The 14,623-nt window shown below is 42.9% G+C and overlaps 1 long non-coding RNA gene across 1 annotated transcript in view; it reads right to left on the reverse strand.

The window, feature by feature from the left end:
* LOC124520687 (uncharacterized) overlaps nucleotides 1-13,001 on the reverse strand; it is a 62,976-nt gene extending 49,975 nt beyond the window's left edge. The window contains exon 1 of the long non-coding RNA XR_006964364.1: nucleotides 12,568-13,001. This is a non-coding gene — a long non-coding RNA (uncharacterized LOC124520687). The remainder of the gene's footprint in view (nucleotides 1-12,567) is intronic.
* Between the last annotated feature and the right edge of the window lie 1,622 nt (nucleotides 13,002-14,623).

The following is a 14,623-nucleotide window of genomic DNA, read 5'->3' on the forward strand; positions in this document are numbered from 1 at the left end:
GGATTCGCACTACATGCTAGGATGCAACTGTGAACAAAACAGAGGGGCGATGGTGGAGCGCCAGGTGGTATGACAAATGCCACACACGAGAGGCAGTTGACAGTCACTGCACCAAGTGTCTCCGGAGCCCGACAACATGGGTTCAAAACCTGACCTCACCTACTTACCCGTATGGCCACAGACAAGTTATTTAACTTCTCTGAGGCAGAGTCCTCATCCGTAAAACAGAGATCAAAATGGTGTCTGCGTCAAGGTTGTGGAGGAAGATCAACTGAGTTAGCTCTTGTAAAATTCTTCAAGGAGTGCCTAGGTGAAGCCCCGTGAACATGAGCTATGATGATGATGACGATGATGATGGAGATGGAGATGCCGTAGATGACAAAGGAGAAAAAAGAAAAGCACCTATGCGATCCAGGACAGGAGTGGAGCGAGGTAAGCAGTGAAGGCTCCCCAAAGGAAGGGACATTAAAACGAAAGCCCAACGATGAGTCAGAGTAGAGTTGGGGGGTGAGGTGGGGATGAGAAGTCTTCTGGAAAGCGGCAGTGGGGTGCACAAAGGCCCTGGGACAGGAAGAACGAGAATTTGGGGGAAACATCAAGAGCACTTACAGGTTAGGATGGGGTGATGAGCCCATATCTGCTCATGAAAGCTTTAGAGCCCCCTCTCCCATTCCCGCTCTGGAACTAGACACGGATAACCCATCACACAATTTATCTGTTTAGTCATGTGGAAAGCTCTGGGGGAATTCCATCCCTGCCTTAGGGACCAGGCCAGCTCTGGGGGTTGGGACTCAAGTTGGAATTTGGTCAGGCAGGACATTTGCCAGAAGCTGCCGGGAACAGAAGAGCCCAGGGTGGGCGAGTGCTGGCTGCACGCAGTGAGGTTCAGCCTGGGAAGCCAAGGGCCCACTGTTGGGGCTGAAAACAAAAGCAAGAGGGCCAGAGGGCAGCCAGCTAGAGGTTAGAAGAGAGGAGGGAGACAGATTGGGATGGAGAAGCCATAGCATTCGAGACAAATGCCCAAAGACAGCCCAAACTCCAGCAGCCTGTTTTCATGGGTCTGCTCACAAGGTATATGGGGGGCCAGCCTGGTTTGACTGACAAGGCTCAGGATGGATACCAGGCATCCTTAGACACTAACAGGCTGAAAAATGAGGAGTAGTTTAGGTAAGGTGAGCACACAGATCTCCATTTAGACTCATGACTGTGCCCAAATCCTCTCTCATCCAGGGCTGAGGTGAGGGTCATTCCACAGGATCATTTCCTCCATTCTCATCAGTGTATCTAGAAGGGAGGTACTGGGAGAGATACAGCTTTCAACAGCCTCTGCTCTAAAGAAAGAAGGTCTATAATCACGACTGTATTTCCATCTCATTTACATGTAAGTAGAATAAGAATAGAACTATCAGATTATATTTTATGAGGGCTACATGAATTAATATAGGCAAAGCATTTAAAACCGTGCTTGAAACGGAGTAAGTGCTCTTATTACTTGGTTTGGTTTCACTCTACTCATTCATTTAAGAAAAGATATCAGCACCTACATTCTAGGCTCCGTGGTGTCTGCTCAGAATACAAAGAAGAATAAGGCATGGTACCTGCACTCCAAAAGCTTACAATCTAATGAGTACAATAGGCCAGTGAGTGGATGAGTAAAGGTCAGGGGTATAGCATCTGTGGTGGAGAGAAGCCAAAGATAAGACTGAGGATAGTAAATGGAGAATGGTATGTCTTGATTGTTCCCACTTCTAGACACGACCCAAGTAGGAAAGAGGGGTAAACTACAACAAAAAACAACTGTGGACACAAAGTGGTGGCAATGCCCTGAGAAGGTGCAGGGCTGCCATATTGCCAACTCATTGGCCGCCTACTGGAGAAGCCACTGCTCTCCATCATTAAGGAGAAAAGGACGCTGTTGCACAGCACTCTTGTGGCTCAAAATAAATATGTATTTCAAAGACTTATCAACAACTTGTGACCAAGTCTCCTTTCCTTCCTGATTTTCAGGCTTCTGGGTTTTATTGTTCCAAATCAATTTATAGATGCAATAAAAATAAATACGAGAAGCAATGGATTTGTCCTATGTAAAAAAGGAAGGCATCAGCGAGTTTCAAATACATTCAGGGCTTTTATTCCTACTTGAAGTTCCATGTTTGGAAAATTAAATATATTAAGGATTAGGCCAACTATAATTCTCAGTAGCTCCGACATTAAAATATTTAAAGCAAGGAAAAAGGCCTTTGCCTATAAAGTAAAATGAGAATGGAAGTGGTTACCAGGATAATTCAAGGATCCCTAATATCTTTTTTTTTTGCCATTTTCTGCCAGTTTTTTGTAACTATGACAATTTGATTCAAATTACATATTTATGGATCCACTTTTCATCTCCTCCCAGGAAGACATTTGAGAATAAATGTGTATGTTTTCTTCTGACTGGGATACACCAAAGTAGTGTTGGGGCAAACTATTTTTTTTTATAAATCTGATTTTAAAACCAGCAATGTTTTTGGTGGGAAAATTTGCAAGTATAGAAAAACGTAGAAAATAAAATGTAACATAGAAATCCCATTCCTTGTGGCAATCACCATGAACTTTGGAGTATTTCCTTCCTGACGCCTTGTTTTGATGCATATTTGGTTGTTTGTTGTTTATTTTAAACAGGTAAGACTATGCTGTTTATCCACATTTGTGCCCAGCCTGTTCACTTACTGTAATGCTGGAAGCATTTTTGAGGATGTTATTATACATGGTCCCCACATGTCTGATGACTGCACTGTATCATTTTCTCTGAAAGGCAATTCAGCTTTTTTTTTTCTGTGCCCTGAACCAAGCAGAAATGGAAAAGGTAAGGGAAAGCAGGTTGTAAGTTTTATTCAGAAGCAGTGGGCTCTGGGATGAGGTTCCCTTGAAACCTTAAAAATCCTGACTCCTCTCCAGCCATGGCAAGGGCTAGACCTGAAAAAGCTGCAGGGCCAGCCCAGGCAGCAGTCACATGGGAGGAGGTACATGGTTTAAAACATAAGACACAGTCAACAGTTCCTGAGAGCCAGCTGATGTCAGATCCTCTGAGAATACCTCCGATTGCTCCGTCCTTGTCCAGCCTGACAAGTAAGACTGGTGTTTCCTCTTCAGCCACTGTATGGACATGTCCATTAGTACCCCCAACCTCACCACACTCACTGCACTGAAAATGAAGAGGGTCCTACTTCAAAACTCCAACGAAGGCTCTCTATTAATCAACCAAGATAGGAGTTGGCAAATATTTTCTCTAAAAGACCAAAGAGTAAATATTTTAAATGTTTTTTCAAGTGTCTTTATTTATTTTGAGAGAGAGAGAGAGAGAGAGCATGCAATACTGGGAAAGGAACAGAGAGAGAGGAAGAAAGAGAGAATCCCAATCAGGCTTGAAGCTGTCAGCCCAGAGACCAATGCAGGGCTCGAACTCACGAACCCTGAGATCATACCCTGAACCAAAATCAAGACTCCAAAGCTTAACTGACTGAGCCACCTAGGTACCCCCGGAGAGTAAATATTTGAGACCTTGCAAATCACTGACAGTCCCTATCACATACTCTTCTTTGTTTTTGTTTGTTTGTTTGTTTGTTTTTGTTTTTTTAATGACCACTTAAAAATGGGGGAAAAAATAAAAAAGCTTCTTAGCTCAAGCTGTATAAAGCCTTCTCAGCACAAGCTAGAGTGTGTGGACCCCTGGATAGGAAGTTCTTTATTTTCTTATTAAAAAATAATAAAATAAAACAAGCAGAGATCCTGAGAATTATTCCCAAATTTCTGAGAAATGTTATACCAAGCCTCATCCAATCTTAACTGATATCCTGAGAAAAATCAGCACAAGGAATTAAATCTCTGTGACCATGCCTCCAGTTCCCACAGGAGTGATAGAGAGTGCTAAAGAATTCTGAGACCACAGACATCAAAATGTTCTTTATATATTTGGAAACTCACAACTCATAAGTGTTTAAACGATGCCTTTTCCAGAAAATGCTGGGGCACATGGGTGGCTCAGTCAGTTATGTGTCCAACTCTTCTTTTTTTTTTTTAAGATTTTTTTAAATGTTTATTTATTTTTGAGCGTGAGAGAAATAGAGTGTGAGTGGGAGAAGGGCAAAGACACAGGGAGACACAGAATCCAAAGCAGACTCCAGGCTCTGAGCTGTCAGCACAGAGCCCGACTCAGGGCTCAAACTCACCAACTGTGAGATCATGATCTGAGCTAAAGTCAGATGCTGAACCAACTGAGCCACCCAGGTGCCCCAAGTGTCCGACTCTTGATTTCAGCTCAGGTCATGATGTCACAGCTCATTAGATCAAGTCCTGCATTGGGCTCTGAGCTGACATTTTGGAGCCTGCTTAGGATTCTCTTTCTCTCTCTCTCTCTCTCTCTCAAAATAAACTTTTAAAAAATAAACAAACAAGAAAAGAAAATGCTATCATCTCACAAATGATTTCTAATACTTATGAACCACCAGAAAATAAATCTGGAAATATCTATAGTTCCATCTATTGTTATCTTTATTAAAAACACAAATCATAATTCTGGGCATACTCTCTTGACTTGGAAAACTTTTGAGTTCAGTTGAATTGAGAATTTTACACAAGTATTTAATGAGGATAAAAGACTAAATATATAAACAGACAATAGCCAGACCATACATAAAAACAGAACTCTGACCCCAAACCTGCCATGACTAGCCCAGGAAACTAAATTCTTATCTACAGTGACCAGCCCAGGAGGGCAGCCTGCTGTAAGTCACACTTATAGGAAGTCAGACTACTATCTCTAGTATACTCTAGGAAGCCAAACTATTAACAATCAACCCCAAATGGCCAGTATTTAATAACTCACAGATTAACTAATCTTTGCACCTGTTTCCAATTTAGGATCAACCAGAAAAAGTCAAATATGTACCCCAACCAATCACATAGGATATTCCACTTCTAGTTACCCCTCTACAGTTTCCCCATGCCAACCAACACCCTCCAATCAGGACATACCTGAAGCCTTCTCTGTTTTCTACACTAAAGCTTTTCACTTTGCCTGCTTTTGACTCTGCCAAACTCAATGGGCTGATTCCCATTCTATAGCAGGCTCTGAATAAACAGCCTTTGTTTTTCTCATATGGTTAGTCTTCTTTTATTTCAACACGTTTATATCCTCTCCCTTCTATTTTGCCATATTTATATCATGAAACGTCACCAACTTTAATGCCCCTAATTCATTATTACAAAGAATGTAGAAAATAATGCAGGTGCTCTTTAACTTGAGACACCAAGTTATACAAGGAAAGTAACCCACAGAGATTTTTGATCCACTGTTGCCTTCATAACATCACATTGCTTGCCTGAAGGTGAGCTCATTTCACACAAGGCTGGGCTGAGGGCTCTTTCTGTGAAATAGAATACAGAACCCAGTGAATTGGTTGAGCAATGTTTGTTTTGCTAAGTACTTATTATGTGTCCAGTGCTATGGTGGATATTAAGAGTCATATACAGTATGAGCAAGAAACTTGAAAATTAACAGAAGACAGTCATAGACAAAGAATTGGAAAATTACATAAGATGCACAAAGAGTGAGAAAATTATATACAATGCCATTTCCAAAGGGTATTCCAAAGAGTGTTCATAACTACTATGTTCAAAAGCATTTGGAAATTATAATTCCAGCAAGTTATTTTGTGGGTATCAATAAACTGATTCTACATTATATGGAGAAGGGGGGGCACCTGGGTGGCTCAGTAGATTGAGTGTCCAACATCAGCTCAGGTCATGATCTCACAGTTTGTGGGTTCGAGCCCCGCGTCGGGCTCTGTGCTGACAGCTCGGAGCCTGGAGCCTGCTTCAGATTGTGTGTCTCCCTCTCTCTCTGCCCCTCCCCCACTCATGCTCTGTGTCTGTCTCTCAAAAATAAATAAAATTGTTAAAAAAATTTAAGTTATATGGAGAAGGAAAAGCTTCAGAATAGCTGATACAGTATTGAAGCAGAAGAACAAAGTTGGAGGACTAATACCACAGAACTTGAGGAGTTAATATAAAACTATAGTAATCCAGACAGCATGATAATAGATCAATAGGACAAACTTGAAAGCCCAGAAATAGACCCTCTAAATATAGTCTATGGATTTTTGACGAAAGAGTAAATTCAATACAGTGAAACCGAGATCGGATTTTCAACAATGGTGCTAGAATATCAAGACAACCACATGTAAAAAATAAATTTAACCACAGATCTTACACCTTTCACAAAAATTAACTCAAGATGGATCATAGACCTAAATGTAAAACACAAAACTCTAAAACTCCTAGAAGGCAACATAGAAGAAAATCTAGATGACATTGGGTGTGGTGAGACCTTTGTAGATACAACACCAAATGCATAATCCATGAAAGAAATCATCGTAAGCTGAACCTCATTATAATTGAAAAATTCTGCTCTGGGAAAGACAATATCGAAAGGATGAGAAGACAAGCCGCAGAGTGGGAGAAAATACTTGGAAAAGACACATCTGATAAAGGACCATTATCCAAAATATACCAAGAACTCATAAACTCAAAATGAGAAAACAAACAACCCAACTGAAAATGGAACAAAGACCTTAGACACCCCATTAAAAAAGATACACAGATGGCAAATAAGCATATGAAAAAATGATTCACATCATATGTCATCAGGGAAGTGAAAATTAAAACAACAATGAGATATAGCCAAAATCCCAAACAGTGACAATACCAAATGCTGGTGAGGATGTGGAACAACAGGAAATATCATTCATTGCTGTTGGAAATGCAAGATGGAAGAGTCAGTTTGGAAGAGAGTTTGGTATTTTCTTATAAAATGAAACATACTCTTATGAGACAAACCAGCAATGACACTTCTTGGTATTTACCCAAAGGGGTTGAAAACTTAGGTCCACACAAAAACCTGCGCTCAGATGTCATAATGACCAAAATGTGGAAGAACCAGGATGTCCTTCAGTAGGCAAATGGATAAATTCTGGTACATCCAGACAGTGGAATGTTATTCAGCACTAAAAATAAATAAGTTATTAAGGGAAAGAAGCCAATTTGAACACCCTACAGACTGTATGATTTCCACTATATGACATTCTGACAAAGGCAAACTATGGAGACAGTAAAAAAAAAAAATCATTGGTTTCCAGTGATTGTGGGGGAGGGGAGTGGGGAAGAGGGAGGAATAGTAGAGCACAGAGGATTTTTAGAAGAGCAAAAATACTCCGCTATTATACTATAATGGTGGATACATGTCATTACACATTTATTCCACACCCATAGAATATACAACACCTAGAGTGAACCCAAAGGTAAACTAATGGACTTAGGGTATTTATAATGTGTTAATGTAGATCTATCATCTATAACAAATGCACTACTCTAACAGGGGCTGTTGATTATGGGGGAGGCTATGTGTGATACCAGGGGCATATAAGAGATTTCTGTGCCTCCTTAATTTTGCCGTGAACCTGAAACTGCTCTAAAAAATACAGTCTTAATACTTTTTAGTTATTTATTTAAAAAAGGCATTCGGAAGATGCTGTGTGAAACCAAGTTTAACACAGTTTTTATTGCAAAACTCTCAGAGCATCTAATTTTCAAAAAGGAAGAGAGTGGGTGATGGACCTTGAGGAGGGCACCTATTGGGATGAGCACTGGGTGTTGTATGGAAACAAATTTGACAATAAATTATATTTAATATAAAAAAATGAAATGAAATGAAATGAAATAAAATAAAATAAAATAAAATAAAACAAAATAAAATAAAATGTATTTCCAAAACACAGTGAATCCTAGAATTTGTTCCAAGCTGAGCATTTGGCCCCAGAATATAAAGAACAAACACATCTTGGGAAATGTGATTGTAGGAGGTTGTCTAAGATGTTTTTGACATCTTAAAGATTGAAGCCTCACTGAAAGGGAAGTAACTTATGCAAAAGAAGATGCCCCTCACTTCCCTGGTAACATGTAAGAGTTTAGTAAGGACTTACCAAATCTAGGCATTGTGCTAAGTTATTTACATGTATTATCTCACTTAGGTGTTTCAACATCCCCATGAGTTGGGTACTATTATTATGTTTCACTGATGAGAAAAGAGGGGAACTGAGAATTTAAGTAACTTTCCCATGGGTTGCTTCCCTCAGGAAGAGATCACCAGTTACCCTGTCATCTCAAGGGGTATTGTTCTCCTTTCATGCTGTGACTCAGGGAAGGACCAAGGACCCATTTCCTCTGTTTGTACATGTGAGGCAGGACTCAAATGTTCCTTTTGAAAGACTTTACCAAAAAAAGCTAGCATCAGCAAGATACAGATTCTAAATACTCCAGCTGGGTGGCTCAGTCAGCTAAGTGTCTGACTCTTGATTTCTGCTCAGGTCGTGATCCCAGGGTCATGGGATTGAGGCCTGTGTCGGGATCCTCGCTGCGTGTAGAGCCTGCTTGGGATTCTCTCTCTCTCTCTTTCTCTCCCTCTGCCCCTCCCCCCACTAGTCACCAGTGCACACTCTCTGTCCCTAAAATAAAAAATAAATAGAGACAGACAGACAGACAGACAGACTCTGGCTTGTTTAGAAACTCCTAAGAGTATGGTTTGGGGGTAAAAATCACAGGATTCAAATCCCATTACATCTACTTACTAGATGTGTGAGCTTGGGAAAGTCATTTAATTCTTCTGAGCCTGCATGTTCTAATCTGCAAAATCAGGATAAATGTAGCACCTACTGATCTTTGGGAGTTGCTGTGAAAGTGGATGACATCACTCACTGACCAGGGTGCCAGGCATACAGTGGGTGTTCAATCAGCATGAGCTACCAACTACTAGTAGCATCCACCTGCCCGCAGGTGACAAAGCCTGTCTTCAACTCCCATTACTTGACAGTGACCTCATAGTTACCTGGATGCTTCAAATGCAGGTCAAGAGTGAAAAACAAGAGCCAACCCACTGTCCATGCAAGCCACCCACCCCTTTCTTAGTTCCTCACTAGAGAGCCAACCCAGGTGGTTGGCACCAGGGAATGCCAATATGTTCCCTACTATCAGGGCGTATTTAACCTTGACCATCTAGCCTACATGTACCATACTGGCCACACCAAGAGAAAAAATACACACACTCGATACAAGGTAGGGAAGTGGCTGGTTTCCTCTTTAAGCTAATAAAAAATCAGTTTTGTTCATCAAGGTAGGCAGAACTGTCAGTTGGTAGCATTTTTCTTCAATGTACCACATAATAAGCTACTTCAATTTCTCTCTGGAATGCTAAGATTTTAATCTGCTACCTGACCGTTGTGAGAAGGCAAATGGAGAAGTTTCCTCTGGAACTGTTAGCATGTTCCTAGTGTCTTTCTGGCATGCTCCAGGCATGGAAGCTCTGGTTCTGGTTCTTTTTATATCATAACTGAAAGTAGAAGTGGGCCAAGAAGGATGTTTCACCTCAGTCACATCCGTGGAGTAAAAACCCACTGGCCAGTTTTGAGAGATGTCCTAATACATGTCCCAAAACTAAAATTTTCAAGCTATTAGTGAGGTCCTGGGATTTGTTCAGTTAGTTCTCTTGAGAGACTTTCAAAGTAGGTTAACATCTCATTATATGGAACCGAGTTTGGTCCAGGTGTGGCAGTGTGTTTATGGAAGGCCAAAACACTAATAAACTCATTTTCATCTTATTAGTGATTGCTAACATATCTTCACGCATGCTATTTGCTACACAAGGTTTTTCATTCATGCAATAAATATTTATTGAATAGCAACTGTGTACTAGACAACATGTCAGAACAAATGTTCAGCTCTTGAAGTGCCTATGTGGCTCAGTTGGTTAAGGGTTCAACTTTGGTTCAGGTCATGAAATCACAGTTCATGAGTATGAGCCCCTCCTGGGGCTCTGTGCTAACAGCTCGGAGCCTGGAACCCGCTTCAGATTCTGTGTCTCCCTCTGTCTCTGCCCCTCCCCTGCTCATGCTCTGCCTCTCGAAAAATAAATAAACATTAAAAATATGTTCAGCTCTCATGGAGCTCGTATTCCAATTAGGGAGATAGACAATAAACAAAAACATTCATCGTTAAGTTTGAAGATGATAGAAGTTAGAGAAAGATAAATCATGTGAGGGGAATAATGAGTGGTGAGTCCAGGGGTAAAGGGGGGGGGGTGCGATTTGAAATAGTGATCAGGAAAGTCCCCACTGAGAAGAGGACACTTGAACAAAGATTTTATGGAGAAAGTGAGGATGTTTATCTTACAGTTATGATCACAGTATCCTTCTACTGGATATCATGATTATTCCCATTACATAGAGGGGGGAAGTGAAGCAGAGAGTTTAAAGGTCTTACTCAAAGTCAAAGATCTTGAAGTAGCTGGAAAAGTCAAGATTTGAACCCTGGCAGCTTTGGGCTATTTTAAGGCCAGAACTCTTAACCTCCCCTATGAAAAAGTGCCTCCCAGAGATCAGAAGGCTGGATCCCCTTGTGTTTATGCCATTGTTTCTAGGCTCCAAACAGACCCTTTTATATTCTCCTCTTGGGAAAGTGAGGACTAGGACTCTGCAAACCACAGTTCCCCTTTGCCAGATGACTTATTTATGAGTCTGCCACACCAGAGATCTTGAGAGAAGTTAGGAGCCACAGAAGGAGGCAGGGACCACTAGCTACCTCCCACAAGCAAGAGCCTTTACCACAGCAGCAACCAGCCTTGGTCAGTCTCCAGCTGTAGAATAGTTCCAGAACTAACAGTGTGCAGAAAAATGGACTCTCCAGAAGAAAAAACAAGTCTTGTTTTGTAGCATTCAATCCACCCTCCCAGAAACATCGAGACCAACGTTTGATCAAACTGGGCTCCATAGTCCAGTTAAGATGACACATGAAATTAACCATCCCAATTGTAAAAGCTCACTGCACAGTGCTTAAAAGTCTACGTGTGGTATGGAACGGTATCGTATGGTTTGGTCCGGCCAGAGATATCCACATGCAAACTGGACTTCCCCCCTTTCTAGCCTGTGGGACTAAGGCATGTGGCCATACTCTCTAACCTCTGTTTCCTCATCTGCAAAGTGAGAATAGTTGTGCCTGCCCCTCAGTCCTATCAGGAGAATTAAAAGAGCTCATATGGAAATTGCCTATCACATTTTTGGGACCAGAGCGAAGGATCGAGGTGTGTTTGTTGAGTGCACTCCCGCCACGTGAGAAGCAATTGTGCTAGACATGCCCCGCGTGTGGGCTTACCGTAAATGGCCTTCTCTAGGGCTTCTGGTTGGACCTGCAATTATTTCTTGACCAGGCTAATCAGCCAGTTTTCTGAAGAGAGTTTTTCAGATTATTCTTCACTTTTTGGAGGCCGGGGAAACATCGCAGCCCAAAGAAAGGCAAGATTCCCGCCTGATGGGTGGGGCGGGGGGAGAGAACATGGTTCTCCACTTAGGATGGAGTCAGAGAAACGGTGCTCAGCCTTCAGTTTCTGATCAACATAAGCTAAAGTCCAGCTGGGATCTCCTAAACAGCCCACGTTGAATCAAAGGCTCTCAGTCCTGCCTTTGACCTAGTAATTGTCCCCAGTTGACAAAGAGGGAAGATCTGCAACTCTCTGCCGTCCTCTCGACACTGAAGGGCAGTGGGCGGATTCCTGGACCCCCGGCACTCTTCCCCTCTGGCGGGGCAAGGACAGGTTCTTTCCTACTCACCTGCCAAGGATTCGTCCCCATTCACACTGGAAGCAGACCTAGGGTGAGACTTGGCTCAGCCACTGGGCTGTCTGACCTTGTTGGGCAAGTTGTGTTATTTTCCAGAGTCTCAGTCCTTTCCTTTAGAAAATAAGATAAGTAATGTGTGTTTCTCAAAGCCTTATTAATACTGGAATTCCCTGAATTCTTACCATGTCCTAGGCACAGCAATTATGCTAACAACTTGAGGAAGGACAGCCTCATATCGCCTAGCTCCCTGAGCCCAGAGGGGCCATCTTGAAATCCTCAATAACTTTTGAACAAGGGGCCCAACATTTTCAATTAGTGCTAGGTCTTACAAATTTTGCGGCCAACCCTGGGTCTAAGAAGCAGGAATTATCCTCATTCTCCCTTGACCGATGAGTAAATTATGGCACAGAAAGTTGTAGTAACTTGTCCAAAGTCACACAGCTAGCTACTGGCAGAACAAGGAAGTCTCCTTCTGACCCATGCTTTTAACTGCTTCTGGGTAGGACGTTAGAAGAGAATTCAATTTAAAGCCATTGGTTGGTAGTTTATAACCCTGACCGGCTTCCACCTCCTGCCATCCTCAGGCTAATAGCCCAGAAGCTATTAAGAAATGACCCTGTGTTGCAAATGCATACGATTCCTGAATACAGTGCCTGTGTCATGCTCTGATTAGAGTGAGGGACCTCACACAATAAAGTCACTGCCCTGCAAGTTGGGTTGAGGCCGAGTCTCTTTATATTAGCCCGGTGCCTCCTGGTTCAGCGCATCTAGCTCTCTCGTTTGCGCACAATCCCCGGGACACCTAATTCAAACACTGGCTCTGACTCAGGAGGGCCGAGCGGGGCCTGAGACCCTGCGTCCTTACCAAGCTGTTCATCCGCAGAGCACGCCTGCAGCAGCAAAGTCCCAGCACGCGGCCAGCCCCCTCGGCTCTGCACCACCGTCAGCTACGTCCGGCTGTAGAGCCGCGAAGAGGAGAGAATCGCCAGCCTGCTATTCGCAGAAAAGAATGCATCCCTTAAAACGAAGCCTCGGAGAGCTCTTGAGGTTCTCACTGCAAAGTGAACAGGCTGGAGGAAAGAGAAGTAGTACATCTTCGTTGACGGGTTTCGTTCCTCTTTCATGAAGTCGAGTGTGTGTGCAGGAGCCACCAGAAGCTCCCGCCTCTCCGTGGTCTCTGAAATCCCCACCAGGAAGAAAAACTACCGCAGTTTATCAAGACAACATTTCCCCAGGAATGTCCCCCTCAAAACGGTAGTTCCAAGGCGCTGATGCCACGCAAAACTTGATGCGATGCAAAAAAAAGGAGTGTGTTCTGTGATCCAAGTAATCAGGAAAACACTCTGACGCCACAAGAAAATTGCACGTGTTACTTTCCTGTGGGAATCGCCAGAGCGTGCTCACTGTGAGTAACGAAGATAGGAACATGACAGGGCGTTTCCTAGACTTGGGTGAGTATATAAACATCGCTGTTTCTCTCTCTCTCTAGGTCTCTCCCTCTCTTCCTTTACTAGCAATTAAATGAATGCCAGTTATATCAACGAAATGCTGGGGGTGGAGAGTTTCCTTATTTTGTTTCAGCAGAGAATTTTTTTTTTTTTTAAGTATTCAGTATTGCCGGGCAGTGAAATGAGCACACTTGTACTACTGGCCTGGGCTGAAACGGGCGTGAGCACCTCACAAAATGCTTTGACATAATGAAGGAAAAACAAAAATATTTATAAACTTTAAAAATTTTTTTAATGTTTATTTTTATTTTTGAGAGACAGACAGAGAGAGAGAACATGAGCAGGAGAGGGGCAGAGAGGGAGAGAGACCCAGAATATGAAGCAGGCTCCAGGCTCAGAGCCCAATGCGGGGCTCGAACTCACGAGCCGTGAGATCATGACCTGAGCCGAAGTCGGACGCTCAACTGACTGAGCCACCCAGGTGCCTCTTATTTATTTTTTTTTTATGTCAGAGAGAGAGCATACAAGTCCGGGGAAGAGGGGCAGAGGGAGAGAGAGAGAACCCCGAGCAGGCTCCACACTCAGCACGGAGCTCAAGGTGGGGTTCGATCCCACAACGCTGGGATCATGACCCGAACCAAAATCAAGAGGTGGACACTCAACTGACTGAGCCACTCAGGCTCCCCTCAAAATTTTTATAAACTTTTAATTTCTGTGATTCTAGACTAAGATTTTATTAGTAAGCTCAAATAGAAAGGTTTTCTCCCCACAAAACTGTGTGCTGTATCCCAGAAAACAAAATGGAGAATCCAAAATGTCTTAAACTATGGAAATGTTTAAATTGTCTGTGATGGTGCCACTCAAGGTAACACTATAAAGTCATTAAAAAGTCTATGAAGTGGGGGCGCCTGGGTGGCGCAGTCGGCTAAGCGTCCGACTTCAGCCAGGTCACGATCTCCCGGTCCGTGAGTTCGAGCCCCGCGTCGGGCTCTGGGCTGATGGCTCAGAGCCTGGAGCCTGTTTCCGATTCTGTGTCTCCCTCTCTCTCTGCCCCTCCCCAGTTCATGCTCTGTCTCTCTCTGTCCCAAAATAAATAAACGTTGAAAAAAAAAAAAAAAGTCTATGAAGTGATATAGAAGTGTGCTTCTGTTATTCTGGGGGACTGACTGCAAACTCTAGACAGTTCTTCACCCCCCCGTCTATCTCTGACCATTGCAAATGAGGAGGGATCCCATGGAGCCCTGCGGGCTATCCCTACAGCCCTTGTGATTGTATTAGCAGTAACTGCACGGTCACGTTTCCTCTCTCTCTCTCTCTCTCTGAGAATCTTACTACCACCACACATCCAAGCCCCAAATGGCCTCCTAGAGGATAACAGACCAAGTGTAGAGTAGCTGTGAACCCCCAAAGAATAGATTACCCTGCCACTATCACCTGATGGCAGACCCATGAGCAAGCCCAGATGAGACCAGA

Source organism: Lynx rufus, unplaced genomic scaffold, assembly GCF_022079265.1.
Source record: "Lynx rufus isolate CCGP_SWC_20201006 ecotype Redwood Valley unplaced genomic scaffold, mLynRuf1.p SCAF_3, whole genome shotgun sequence".
NCBI lineage: Eukaryota > Metazoa > Chordata > Mammalia > Carnivora > Felidae > Lynx > Lynx rufus.